This window comes from Tachypleus tridentatus, chromosome 4 (assembly GCF_004210375.1).
Source record: "Tachypleus tridentatus isolate NWPU-2018 chromosome 4, ASM421037v1, whole genome shotgun sequence".
Lineage (NCBI taxonomy): Eukaryota > Metazoa > Arthropoda > Merostomata > Xiphosura > Limulidae > Tachypleus > Tachypleus tridentatus.
The window spans coordinates 3,239,240-3,254,493 of NC_134828.1; the positions used below are offsets into that span (position 1 = coordinate 3,239,240).

At 27.0% G+C, this 15,254-nt stretch overlaps 1 pseudogene across 1 annotated transcript in view; it reads right to left on the reverse strand.

Annotated features, from left to right (window-relative positions):
• Positions 1–10,633, reverse strand: part of LOC143248454 (ankyrin repeat domain-containing protein 13C-like) — a 54,825-nt pseudogene extending 44,192 nt beyond the window's left edge. Inside the window, exons 1-2 of the transcript XR_013026993.1 lie at positions 10,483–10,633; positions 2,012–2,053 (exon numbers count right to left, since the gene is read on the reverse strand). The product of XR_013026993.1 is annotated as an ankyrin repeat domain-containing protein 13C-like (transcript). The remainder of the gene's footprint in view (positions 1–2,011; positions 2,054–10,482) is intronic.
• Positions 10,634–15,254: the final 4,621 nt, after the last annotated feature.

Below are 15,254 nucleotides of genomic sequence, written 5' to 3' on the forward strand. Positions count from 1 at the left end.
GAAATATAAACTAACAGTGTTGGTAAAGGCAACACAAGTTACTACAAGCAACAATAAGTATAACCATCAGAAATATAAACTAACAGTGTTGGTAAAGGCAACACAAGTTACTACAAGCAACAGTAAGTGTAACCATCAGAAATATAAACTAACAGTGTTGGTAAAGGCAACACAAGTTACTACAAGCAACAATAAGTATAACCATCAGAAATATAAACTAACAGTGTTGGTAAAGGCAACACAAGTTACTACAAGCAACAGTAAGTGTAACCATCAGAAATATAAACTAACAGTGTTGGTAAAGGCAACACAAGTTACTATAAGCAACAGTAAGTATAACCATCAGAAATATAAACTAACAGTGTTGGTAAAGGCAACACAAGTTACTATAAGCAACAGTAAGTGTAACCATCAGAAATATAAACTAACAGTGTTGGTAAAGGCAACACAAGTTACTACAAGCAACAGTAAGTGTAACCATCAGAAATATAAACTAACAGTGTTGGTAAAGGCAACACAAGTTACTATAAGCAACAGTAAGTATAACCATTAGAAGTATAAACTAACAGTGTCGGTAAAGGCAACACTAGTTACTATAAGCAACAGTAAGTATAACCATTAGAAGTATAAACTAACAGTGTTGGTAAAGGCAACACAAGTTACTATAAGCAACAGTAAGTATAACCATTAGAAGTATAAACTAACAGTGTCGGTAAAGGCAACACAAGTTACTACAAGCAACAGTAAGTATAACCATTAGAAATATAAACTAACAGTGTTGGTAAAGGCAACACAAGTTACTACAAGCAACAGTAAGTATAACCATCAGAAATACATTCTTAGTTTGAACTATTTATTCCTTAAATTTTTAGCAAGTGGAAAAAGTGTTGTATTATAATAATGTGATATATGTGGGTGAATTAGATGCTCTGAAGTAATTATGAGATTAATTTACAATTGCCAAAGGTTGCATTTATTTAAAGCCAGATGAAAAGATTCGTTATTTCTTAGTTAAATTACTAAATGATTCAATCTAAAATCAGTAAGAGAAATGGATAGTTATTGATACTGATGTCACATTATAACTACCAGTAGTTAAACTGCTTGTTAACTTATGTGGAAGTATCTAAATCTGACACTAGTCACCAGTAAACAAGAACCTGTATTTTCATTCTTCACTCACTATACAGCTTTTTCCACTACACATAATCTGTTGTAAAGAATACTGTCACAGTTGAACTGTTTAATCAGAGTAACTTTCTTTCTTGTCACTTATACTGGTTGGTGGTGCCACCTATGATTATTTCTCCTATCAAAGACTTAACCCAAGCCAGTAATGTAACTTTCTCTAATGTATCTTTTTAAAATTCAGTATATATAAAAAGAATAGTTCAAAATAATCACCACATGACACTGAATGTCCTGTAAACTTTTAGTATTTTAATATTACATCTTTCTTATGAGCTGTGTTAGGGGTGGAGATTATACTTGAATATCACATTATCATGATTTATACATATAAAACCAAACAATTAACACAATCTTCCTGGTAGGCCTGTTCTATAAGAGAATCTTAAAGAGTCTATATTAACTTTGTAGGCCTAATGAAAATGTAAAACACAACATAAACAGTGTAACTAAACATAAAATGTGAACATGCTTTTTTTTTGCTAAAAACCAACTATCACTTTTCAACTCTTAGTTGTACATAATTATGTAACATTATGCTTCCTCAGTAAACAAAGATGGAGCATTTCTTGTGGCCTGTGTTATTAAAAACACTTACTACACCATGTGTACATGTAACATTCAAAGAACATTTTAATTAACATAGGTGAGGTTATATAACAAAAAGTTTACTTGATGCTGTTACATTCATGTTCCTGTCCCTAATCATCAGCAATGATAACCAACATTTATCATATTAGAAACACATCAATATACAATAATTAACACATAAAAGGAATTGGTCAATAAATATGTCTTTGCTACTAACTTTTGTGAAACATACCTTTATGTCCAAGCATGACAGCAAGATGAAGAGGTGTATTTCCTTTAAAAAGAAAACAATTTCAAAAATGTATTAAATATAATTAAAACAATACTACAAACTAAATATTATTATAATTAAAACAATACTACAAACTAAATATTATTATAATTAAAACAATACTACAAACTAAATATTATTATGATTAAAACAATACTACAAACTAAATATTATTATGATTAAAACAATACTACAAACTAAATATTATTATAATTAAAACAATACTACAAACTAAATATTATTATAATTAAAACAATACTACAAACTAAATATTATTATAATTAAAACAATACTACAAACTAAATATTATTATAATTAAAACAATACTACAAACTAAATATTAAATATAATTAAAACAATACTACAAACTAAATATTATTATAATTAAAACAATACTACAAACTAAATATTATTATAATTAAAACAATACTACAAACTAAATATTATTATAATTAAAACAATACTACAAACTAAATATTATTATAATTAAAACAATACTACAAACTAAATATTGTTATAATTAAAACAATACTACAAAGCTAAATATTGTTATAATTAAAACAATGCTACAAACTAAATATTATCATAATTAAAACAATACTACAAGGCTAAATATTGTTATAATTAAAACAATACTACAAACTAAATATTATTATAATTAAAACAATACTACAAACTAAATATTATTATAATTAAAACAATACTACAAACTAAATATTATTATAATTAAAACAATACTACAAACTAAATATTATTATAATTAAAACAATACTACAAGGCTAAATATTGTTATAATTAAAACAATACTACAAACTAAATATTATTATAATTAAAACAATACTACAAGGCTAAATATTGTTATAATTAAAACAATACTACAAAGCTAAATATTATTATAATTAAAACAATACTACAAAGCTAAATATTGTTATAATTAAAACAATACTACAAGGCTAAATATTACTATAATTAAAACAATACTACAAGGCTAAATATTGTTATAATTAAAAACAATACTACAAGGCTAAATATTATTATAAGTTAAGAACAATACTACAAAGGCTAAATATTGTTATAATTAAAACAATACTACAAACTAAATATTATTATAATTAAAACAATACTACAAACTAAATATTATTATAATTAAAACAATACTACAAACTAAATATTATAATTAAAACAATACTACAAGGCTAAATATTGTTATAATTAAAACAATACTACAAAGCTAAATATTATTATAATTAAAACAATACTACAAACTAAATATTAAATATAATTAAAACAATACTACAAAGGCTAAATATTATTATAATTAAAACAATACTACAAACTAAATATTATTATAATTAAAACAATACTACAAAGCTAAATATTGTTATAATTAAAACAATACTACAAACTAAATATTAAATATAATTAAAACAATACTACAAACTAAATATTATTATAATTAAAACAATACTACAAACTAAATATTAAATATAATTAAAACAATACTACAAACTAAATATTATTATAATTAAAACAATACTACAAACTAAATATTATTATAATTAAAACAATACTACAAACTAAATATTATTATAATTAAAACAATACTACAAACTAAATATTATTTATAATTAAAACAATACTACAAACTAAATATTAAATATAATTAAAACAATACTACAAGCTAAATATTATTATAATTAAAACAATACTACAAACTAAATATTATTATAATTAAAACAATACTACAAACTAAATATTATTATGATTAAAACAATACTACAAACTAAATATTATTATAATTAAAACAATACTACAAACTAAATATTATTATAATTAAAACAATACTACAAACTAAATATTATTATAATTAAAACAATACTACAAACTAAATATTATTATAATTAAAACAATACTACAAACTAAATATTATTATAATTAAAACAATACTACAAACTAAATATTAAATATAATTAAAACAATACTACAAACTAAATATTATTATAATTAAAACAATACTACAAACTAAATATTATTATAATTAAAACAATACTACAAACTAAATATTATTATGATTAAAACAATACTACAAACTAAATATTAAATATAATTAAAACAATACTACAAACTAAATATTATTATGAGTTAAAACAATACTACAAACTAAATATTATTATAATTAAAACAATACTACAAACTAAATATTATTATGATTAAAACAATACTACAAACTAAATATTATTATAATTAAAACAATACTACAAACTAAATATTATTATAATTAAAACAATACTACAAACTAAATATTATTATAATTAAAACAATACTACAAACTAAATATTATTATAATTAAAACAATACTACAAACTAAATATTATTATAATTAAAACAATACTACAAGCTAAATATTATTATAATTAAAACAATACTACAAACTAAATATTATTATAATTAAAACAATACTACAAACTAAATATTATTATGATTAAAACAATACTACAAACTAAATATTATTATAATTAAAACAATACTACAAACTAAATATTATTATAATTAAAACAATACTACAAACTAAATATTAAATATAATTAAAACAATACTACAAACTAAATATTATTATAATTAAAACAATACTACAAACTAAATATTATTATAATCAAAACAATACTACAAAATAAATATTATTATGATTAAAACAATACTACAAACTAAATATTAAATATAATTAAAACAATACTACAAACTAAATATTATTATGATTAAAACAATACTACAAACTAAATATTATTATAATTAAAACAATACTACAAACTAAATATTATTATGATTAAAACAATACTACAAACTAAATATTATTATAATTAAAACAATACTACAAACTAAATATTATTATGATTAAAACAATACTACAAACTAAATATTATTATGATTAAAACAATACTACAAACTAAATATTATTATAATTAAAACAATACTACAAACTAAATATTATTATGATTAAAACAATACTACAAACTAAATATTATTATGATTAAAACAATACTACAAACTAAATATTATTATAATTAAAACAATACTACAAACTAAATATTATTATAATTAAAACAATACTACAAACTAAATATTATTATAATTAAAACAATACTACAAACTAAATATTATTATAATTAAAACAATACTACAAACTAAATATTATTATAATTAAAACAATACTACAAACTAAATATTATTATAATTAAAACAATACTACAAACTAAATATTATTATGATTAAAACAATACTACAAACTAAATATTATTATAATTAAAACAATACTACAAACTAAATATTATTATAATTAAAACAATACTACAAACTAAATATTAAATATAATTAAAACAATACTACAAACTAAATATTATTATAATTAAAACAATACTACAAACTAAATATTATTATAATCAAAACAATACTACAAACTAAATATTATTATGATTAAAACAATACTACAAACTAAATATTAAATATAATTAAAACAATACTACAAACTAAATATTATTATGATTAAAACAATACTACAAACTAAATATTATTATAATTAAAACAATACTACAAACTAAATATTATTATGATTAAAACAATACTACAAACTAAATATTATTATAATTAAAACAATACTACAAACTAAATATTATTATGATTAAAACAATACTACAAACTAAATATTATTATGATTAAAACAATACTACAAACTAAATATTATTATAATTAAAACAATACTACAAACTAAATATTATTATAATTAAAACAATACTACAAACTAAATATTATTATAATTAAAACAATACTACAAACTAAATATTATTATAATAAAAACAATACTACAAACTAAATATTATTATAATTAAAACAATACTACAAACTAAATATTATTATGATTAAAACAATACTACAAACTAAATATTAAATATAATTAAAACAATACTACAAACTAAATATTATTATAATTAAAACAATACTACAAACTAAATATTATTATGTGTTCAGTAACTAGAAATATTCCAACACGAAATTTCAACTCTTTAATTTTTTAGTCAATATTTATTTTTGTAGGTTAATCATAAACATACAAGCAAATATAAAACATGTCTAATCACAGTAACCATGGCTTGAATATAATTGTACACTACCAGAAAAAACACATTGTGAAATTAAAATATGGATCCTATATTCTGAAGAACCTACAGTATCATAGCCAAAAGTAAACCAATTACTTCATTCTGAAAAGTAATCCTGACCTAACATGACCCTAACAGATATAAAGAAATCTATCATGAGCATGTTTCCTTAACTTTCTGTACTACTAGATTAACCAATATTTTACAGATTTTAATTATTGGTTAGGTGTGAAGTTTCTGAGATTCAAGCTAAAAGCCCAACAATAACTACACATTTAAAAAACACTTCCTTTATTCAGTGTATTGACACTACATGTTAAATGTATGAACTAATTGTTTATTTTCACATGAACCTAATTCTCCTATTCACAATTTGGTTTTTAAGACATTTTGATCTACTTTTAATTTAATATAATAGATGTCTTCCAGTACAGAAACTTAAGATTAAGTTACTTTTTAACATATGAAAATCCATTATGAATTCAACATGATACTAAACTTGTAACAAGCTAAACATACAACAACATTCTCTTGGATTCTCTCTGTAACTTTTCATTAGGGCATACCATTAAAATTAACTTAAATACTTGTATTTCATCTGATAAAACTAGTGACGATTTTTGTCACAAATATTGTACAATTCAGTGAAATAAATTCACCACAAAAATAAACTGTACATGTTTATTTAACAAGATAACTTGAGATAGTAGGCTACTATGGTAATAGTACAAAAGTGAAAATCAAAGATAAATACAAAACACCCAAATTACTAATGTTTTAGTTTTTTTTCTAACTCCATTATCAGTGTGAAAACATAACATATTAGTAACTTCAAGTACAAAAAACACATTTTAAGTGAAAATAAACTGATACAGATAGAAGTTTAGAGGTTAAAAACATTTATATTTCAAAGAACAAGTTGTAAGAAACTATAGCAACATCTAAGTATGCTGATAAATCACATAACTTGAAGCTTACTCTACTGGGTAGTGTGTAGGAAGTACATGAGGGCTGCAAGACTTTTGTTACCCCCCTTCGGTGATTCTTACATAGCTAGAGCTGATGACAATTAAAGACCTGTTTGTGTAAATATGTCTGAGTTAATAGCATCACATACTGTAGGGCTGTTATTAGTCCAAGTCCAATAGTTTTTGACTAATATAAAGTTATTCAGTAATAAGATATTTTGAGGAACAATAATCCATAATTAATATTAATTTTCTGTAACTTTTTCTTTATTAAAACAATCTACCTTAAGAAACATTGGTAACATTTGTAGCTTCTAATAAGTATGTTATATATTTAGTTAAAGCTAAACCTTAAGTAAAGTAAACAACCTTTAGGCATTACTGAAGCCATTTACGTAATAAAGCCACACCTTCATATTTATAAGTTGTGTACACATCACATTACACTAACAGAATTAGATATGTGTGAATTCACTTGGTCTGTATACAAAACTGAAAACTTGGGTTATGGCTAAACTACTACAACTATCTATGGCATTCAGATTTGATGTTCAATCCCTTCCCTTAGTAAAGAGTAGCCCAAATGTTGATGGTGAGTGCTGCTGACTGCCTTCCATTCAGGCTAACAGTTTAAAATAAGGACAGTAGGAAGGCAGTCTTAATACCATTTATCATATCTGAAAAATAAATAAATGTCCCCACAGCTCAAATGGTAAGTATGGTTGGTGAAAACCAGAATTGAACCCACCATCTTCAAATTACAAGACAACCACCAAATTACCAAAACATTCTGGCTCAAAGCTGTATAAACCTAAATTTGTTAAAAATATGATAATGAAAAATCATAATGGTAATAGTTCCATTACATAAATAGTCTGAATCATTCAAAACAGTAGTAACTAGAAATACCAATTTTGATTATATCTGACAGTCATGACACTATTACACTGGAGAAATCTGGATTAATTCAAAGTAATGTGAAATCATTATGTTAATAATTAGAAATAAATTTAATTAATTTGTTATTTTAATAACATTGATTGACTGAACTATAATTCTGATAATTAACAACTTGAACTAACACAAACTGATGTATCTGATGCTCACAGATAATATTTACTGATCATTTTATTCATCTACCTCTAATTATACAGGCTTAATTTCTTGAGAAAGACACTGAGTTGTTGGATTGGATTCACAAAATGGTAGATAAATTACAAATGGCTTTTAATTACAAAAATTCAAGATAATAATGTGGATTATCATAACTCAAATTATAATTTTTGTGGAAATAACCCTAACAGTGTCATGAAAAAAAAGGAAAAGTCAAAGACAGTAAAATTAAAGTATTCAAAGCTATTAAACTGTTCCAGTAACAATACATCAAAATTAGGAAGGAGCTAGTTCACAAAATTGTTCATTCTGGTGTGATATAAAACTGTTAGTCACTTATTTCTTAAATAAAGTGAATATATGCATGAGACAAGTATGTTTTCACAAGAGACTCAATTGTAATGAAACTTTGTTAGGAACTTCACCTCATGATGTTCACAAACCAAAGTTTCATTCAACTCAAAGTTTAAATTGTGGGAATTTTATAAACAGAGATGGATATATATATAAATATATATATATATATATATATATAAGCTAATATCTGTATATATATATGTATATCTCTCTGTATATATATATATACAGAGAAAGAGAGTGGAAAACACGAGTTAACCAAAACAAACAGTTAATAAAGACATCCAGTAAAACTGTATCTTTCTGTGAAATGGATCAGTGTTCATATCTTCCACAATATTGTCAGGAAAATAAACAGTACATTAGTAAAGTCTACTGATGACTTTAAACACTTGGTTATTTACAGCTGTATTGAAGATGTGAAGATACTTCAGTGTGATTTGTTAAAATGTGAAAAAATTTAATTATAGTAAATGCATTGTAATGGTTCTAGACTATCATCATTAGAAATACACTAAGTTGCATGACTGAAGAAAAATTACTTGAGTGGAAGATTGACTTGTTAGAGGGTTACTAAGATGATACTTGAGTGGAAGATTGACTTGTTAGAGGGTTACTAAGATGATACTTGAGTGGAAGATTGACTTGTTAGAGGGTTACTAAGATGATACTTGAGTGGAAGATTGACTTGTTAGAGGGTTACTAAGATGATACTTGAGTGGAAGACTGACTTGTTAGAGGGTTACTAAGATGATACTTGAGTGGAAGACTGACTTGTTAGAGGGTTACTAAGATGATACTTGAGTAGAAGATTGACTTGTTAGAGGGTTACTAAGATGATACTTGAGTAGAAGATTGACTTGTTAGAGGGTTACTAAGATGATACTTGAGTGGAAAATTGACTTGTTAAAAAGGATTTAGAGTGTTACTAAGATGATACTTGAGTGGAAGATTGACTTGTTAAAAAGGATTTAGAGTGTTACTAAGATGACTTCAGAAACAGATAGATTATCTTATAGGGATAATTTGGGTTCACTTAAATTATTTTCTTTATTTAGTAATGGTAAGAGGCAATATTATTAATGTTTATGTGATTATCCAAGAAGACTAATGGTATAACAGCCCCTAATGTTGTTATGCTGAATTCATAGACAGCATATGCCACAACCATTTTATTCTTCTAATAGAGTGTCTGGATTATATAACTCATAATAGTACTTAACACAGGTTTATCTTTGAGGGAGATATCTTTGATTTCCTGAAAAGTAAATGACGGATAAAATTTCTCAAAGATGGGTGTGCAAGGGCAGTAATGAACTATATGGTTCTTTCTTGTTCCTATATTACAATCAAACTTACTTCCTGTACAGTGTGTTGTCAAAACATACTATAACTTATACTAACATTAATATACAGGATTTTGTTAGGCTTAATATTAAAATATAATTCCATGAAATGGGTTCAAACCATTAGAAATTAGGCTTTTGCGCTTATGCAAATACGAAAAAATTCTGATGAAATTTGTTATTAATATTTTACTAAGGTATAAACTCTGTTATTACTGTATAATTTTATACTATATTAATTCTGAAAAGAAAGGATTGCTATCATTTTTGTCAATTGGCAACTTGTTAGTTTTACTGTGTGACTATGTCACATTGTGTGTAAATTGTAAGTGTGAATTTATGACTGGAAATGCCTTCACTTTAATACTTAGTGTTAATGAGTCTTTAATAATATACTGTGGTACTGGTCTTACTAATTTTTGTATTTCTATTATACTGTAGTTAAGAATCATAATTCAACTGTAAGAACTGGCGAAAAGGAACATAAAACTTACCGTGTGTATCTTTTTGACACACATCATGTGTTCGTAATAATACTGCAACCTGTCTAACATCGCCTGCAAATGTTTTTTCGTGTAATGGATATCTGCGAATTAAATCGTCCATTGTATAATTCTCACATTATCTCATTCTGACGAATTGCATAGTGCATAATTTGTTCACCAGATGCCACTTTCATAAAAATATCTTTTTGTTATTTATATTTTATTTATTTATTCATTTCTGTTCTTTCTTACATTATTAATGACGCTACTTTAGATTATTTACGACAGAAGCACAGTTTAATCTATTTCACATTTTGTTCACTATTTTATTTACTTTTTACTTTTTTTTGCTGACTTAAATATAAAGTGTTATATCTTGAGCATTTTGGAATATGTATAATCCAGCTTCAACAAACTATATTTAACAAGGTACACTACTAGGTACAAAAAATAAAAATTTAAACAGCTTATAAGAAGTAATTAAAATGTAGAATAAAAGAATGAAATTAATTAACAGACAACCATATAAACAAAGGATCAGATAGTGCGACAATTATAACAATATTATACAAGTATTCAGAACAAACTTAATTGTAGTGAAGTTTTATTATTATTTAAAGTTGGGCGTTCATTTATAATTATAGACCCCCGCTGGAACAGCAGTGAATCTACGGATTTACAATGCTAAAATCAGGGGCTCGATTCCCCTCGATGGACTCAGCAGATAGTCCTATTATAAGAAAACACACATATGTTTATAACAGATAAACTTTCTTTAACCAAACGTTTAATATTGGATGATTCAAATGAAATGACTTTAGGCCCGGCATGGCCAGGTGGTTAAGGCACTCGACTCGTAATCTGAGGATCGCGGGTTCGAATCCCCGTCACACTAAACATGCCCGCCCTTTCAGCCGTAGGGACGTTATAATGTGCCGTCTATTCGTTGGTAACAGAGCAGGCCAAAAGTTGGCGGTGAGTGGTGATGACTAGTTGCCTTCCCTCTAGTCTTACACTGCTAAATTAGGGACGGCTAATGCAGGTAGCCCTCGTGTAGCTTTGCACGAAATTCAAAACAAACCAAGCCAATGGCTTTAAAATTCGTAATCAAGATGGATCGGTCGGTGTTTTCACTGTGTGTGCGAATTGTAAAGTCTAGTAGCTTTGATAACTTTTTACTAGTTCTATTTGATACTTTCAATATGTTCGCATATGAATCATCCAACACTGAACTTATCATTTTGAAAAGTTTATCATATATATAAATTAACTCATAACTTTAAATAATAACACAGCTTCACCATAGATAAATCTGCCCTGAATATTGTTTCATTATCCTATTCTTTGTTTATCAGGTTACCTTTCAGTTTACTTTATATTTTTATTCTGTGTTTTAATTACTTTTATAAAAAGTTTCAATTTTTAAATTTGTGTAATAATTTACTCTGTGTAACGGATTTACATATCATGTATATATTTTAATATCGCCGTTTGTGTAAGTTAAATTTATATGTAGAAATGCATGTAACTTATACTGTTGAAGGTGTATTGCGAAATTTTCACCTATTTTCTAAATTTCTAGAAGATTCTTGAGCGTCAGAATCAACAATACATGCTTTACGAAAGTACTGGCGTATTGTTAGACCAACTGAAATTTCCTGAACATTTCTTTAACGTTTATAAACAGAGAGACAGATTATACAGTTGGTTTGCTACAATTACCTTATTTTAAACCTCGGAAGCTATAACTGTGATTAACGCTTATTAATCGGTAAACTACAGATATTTGACCATAAATTTTGAACATTACAAACCATTACAGCGGATTAACATCAGACTTTAGTATTTTTACGAATACATCATATAACTTCAGCTGTGAGAAACTATTATAACTTTCTAGCTTCCTGTTAAATGAATTGTACCTATATCAACTAGAATTAACTAGCTCGTCCTGAACCCTCAACAAGATATTAAAGAAGTTCCGGATGAGAAAAAATATTTCAATATTATTTGTAAGTTCGTAATACTTTACTTTATAAATCACTATTTCTAATAACAATAATTACAAATAGTTTTATTACAAATTGAGTTTAATTTTAGACTATTTTAGATTGTAACATAATAAATTGAAGAAACATCAAAATAAATTATAATACGTAACATAGTAGTCCTCCGCTTGAACAGCGGTAAGTCAACGGATTTACAACGATAAAATCAAGGAGTTTGATTCCCTTCGGTAGACTTATTAGATAGCCCTCTGTGGCTTTACTATGATAAAACACACACACAAGTACACATAACTTAACAAACTGGGGAGATCATAATCGAATAAAATTCGGTCGAAATTCAAGTTTTAATTCAATTTATACCCATTATTGACAACAAGATTTGATCATGTCTGATGATCAAGGCTTCCTTGAATCATTCTCACTTGAACAACTAGAGAAATATATAAAAATAAATTGCCAAAATTTTAAAACTACAGGTTAAGAAATTAATGAGAAAAAATAAATAAAAATGTATATTACTGATATACCGATTGTTGTCTGAGAGAACATTATGGAAATACTCTAGTGTTCCAACCAGCCAGTGAGAGTTTAGTGATAAAGATAAGTTAGAGATCCAGCTAGAACACAAGAAAATTGAGCTTGAACAAGCTCGTGTCGAAGCCGAGAAAGGAATTAGGCTGAAAGAAATGGAAATTAAACTCAAATCCGACCGATCAAGGCAAAACGACAACCTTTAACTTAATGGATATGTTAAAGTACCACCATTAAATGGCCCACCTTGAAATGGTCATTAATATTACAAAGTGTTTTAACTGGCAAAGCACAAGAAGCTTATGCCACTCTTTGTCTCTCTAGGGGATTGTGTGGATTGTGGTAAGGTTGAAGAACCTTAAAAAAAGAAAAGAAAAGGAGGCAACTCCCAGTGTGTCCACATATGGACATAGCGTCACCAGATTACATGATATTGTTGATTTGGTCACTGTGTTCGTGTCCACATATGGACATAGCTTCACCAGATTACATGATATTGTTGATTTGGTCAGTGTGTTCGTGTCCATATATATACATAACTTTACCAGATTACATGATATTGTTGATTTGGTCACTGTGTTCGTGTCCACATATGGACATAGCTTCACCAGATTACATGATATTGTTGATTTGGTCATTGTGTTCGTGTCCACATATGGACATAGCTTCACCAGATTACGTGATATTGTTGATTTGGTCACTGTGTTCGTGTCCACATATATACATAACTTTACCAGATTACATGATATTGTTGATTTGGTCACTGTGTTCGTGTCCACATATGGACATAGCTTCACCAGATTACATGATATTGTTGATTTGGTCATTGTGTTCGTGTCCACATATAGACATAGCTTCACCAGATTACATGATATTGTTGATTTGGTCATTGTGTTCGTGTCCACACATGGACATAGCTTCACCAGATTACATGATATTGTTGATTTGGTCACTGTGTTCGTGTCCACATATATACATAACTTTACCAGATTACATGATATTGTTGATTTGGTCACTGTGTTCGTGTCCACATATGTACATAACTTCACCAGATCACATGATATTGTTGATTTGGTCAGTGTGTTCGTGTCCATATATGTATATAGCTTCACCAGATTACATGATATTGTTGATTTGGTCACTATGTTCGTGTCCACATATGGACATAGCTTCACCAGATTACATGATATTGTTGATTTGGTCATTGTGTTCGTGTCCACATATGGACATAGCTTCACCAGATTACATGATATTGTTGATTTGGTCACTGTGTTCGTGTCCACATATATACATAACTTTACCAGATTACATGATATTGTTGATTTGGTCACTGTGTTCGTGTCCACATATGTACATAACTTCACCAGATCACATGATATTGTTGATTTGGTCAGTGTGTTCGTGTCCATATATGTATATAGCTTCACCAGATTACATGATATTGTTGATTTGGTCACTATGTTCGTGTCCACATATGGACATAGCTTCACCAGATTACATGATATTGTTGATTTGGTCACTGTGTTCGTGTCCACATATATACATAACTTCACCATATCACATGATATTGTTGATTTGGTCACTGTGTTCGTGTCCACATATAGACGTAGCTTCACCAGATCATACGATATTGTTGATTTGGTCACTGATATGAAGGTTGGTGTAATCGGGGAGAAACTTAGACTTTTTGTGTTCATTGCTAATCCCATACCCATACGTATTCTAGGTGATACTAGGAGACTCAGTCATAATTGTTAGAAGGCATACTGCCTTTAGGTTTGAGTTTTGTTACTGGTGAGTCTGATATTGAAGAGGGTAATGAGGAGGCTTTGTTATTGTTCTAACATTTAGTTAGCATCAGATCGGAACCAGTTGAGGTTGAAAATACCAATTAAGAGTGTATCGTTATTGTTGGGAAACAATTTAGATGGGGAAAAAGTTATTGCCGATCCCAAGATGGTTAGTGAGCCAATCACTGTTTCATCTGAAGATGATGTAGTTGTTGAAGAGAATCGAGATGTGTTTCCATCGTGTGCTGCGACTCGAACTCAGGCTAAGAAATAAAGACAGAATAAATGTTAGGCACGTGTTCAGGGAGCGATAATTATTGATTTGATCCAGATATTTTTCGGACCCGCAAGGGATCTTGTGAATAATTGTTCTGCTGACAATTCCTTGGTGAGTGACAATGATGGGCGTAAGGGATCTGGTTCACCTGGTAAAGTTCCTTTTGCTAGAAGT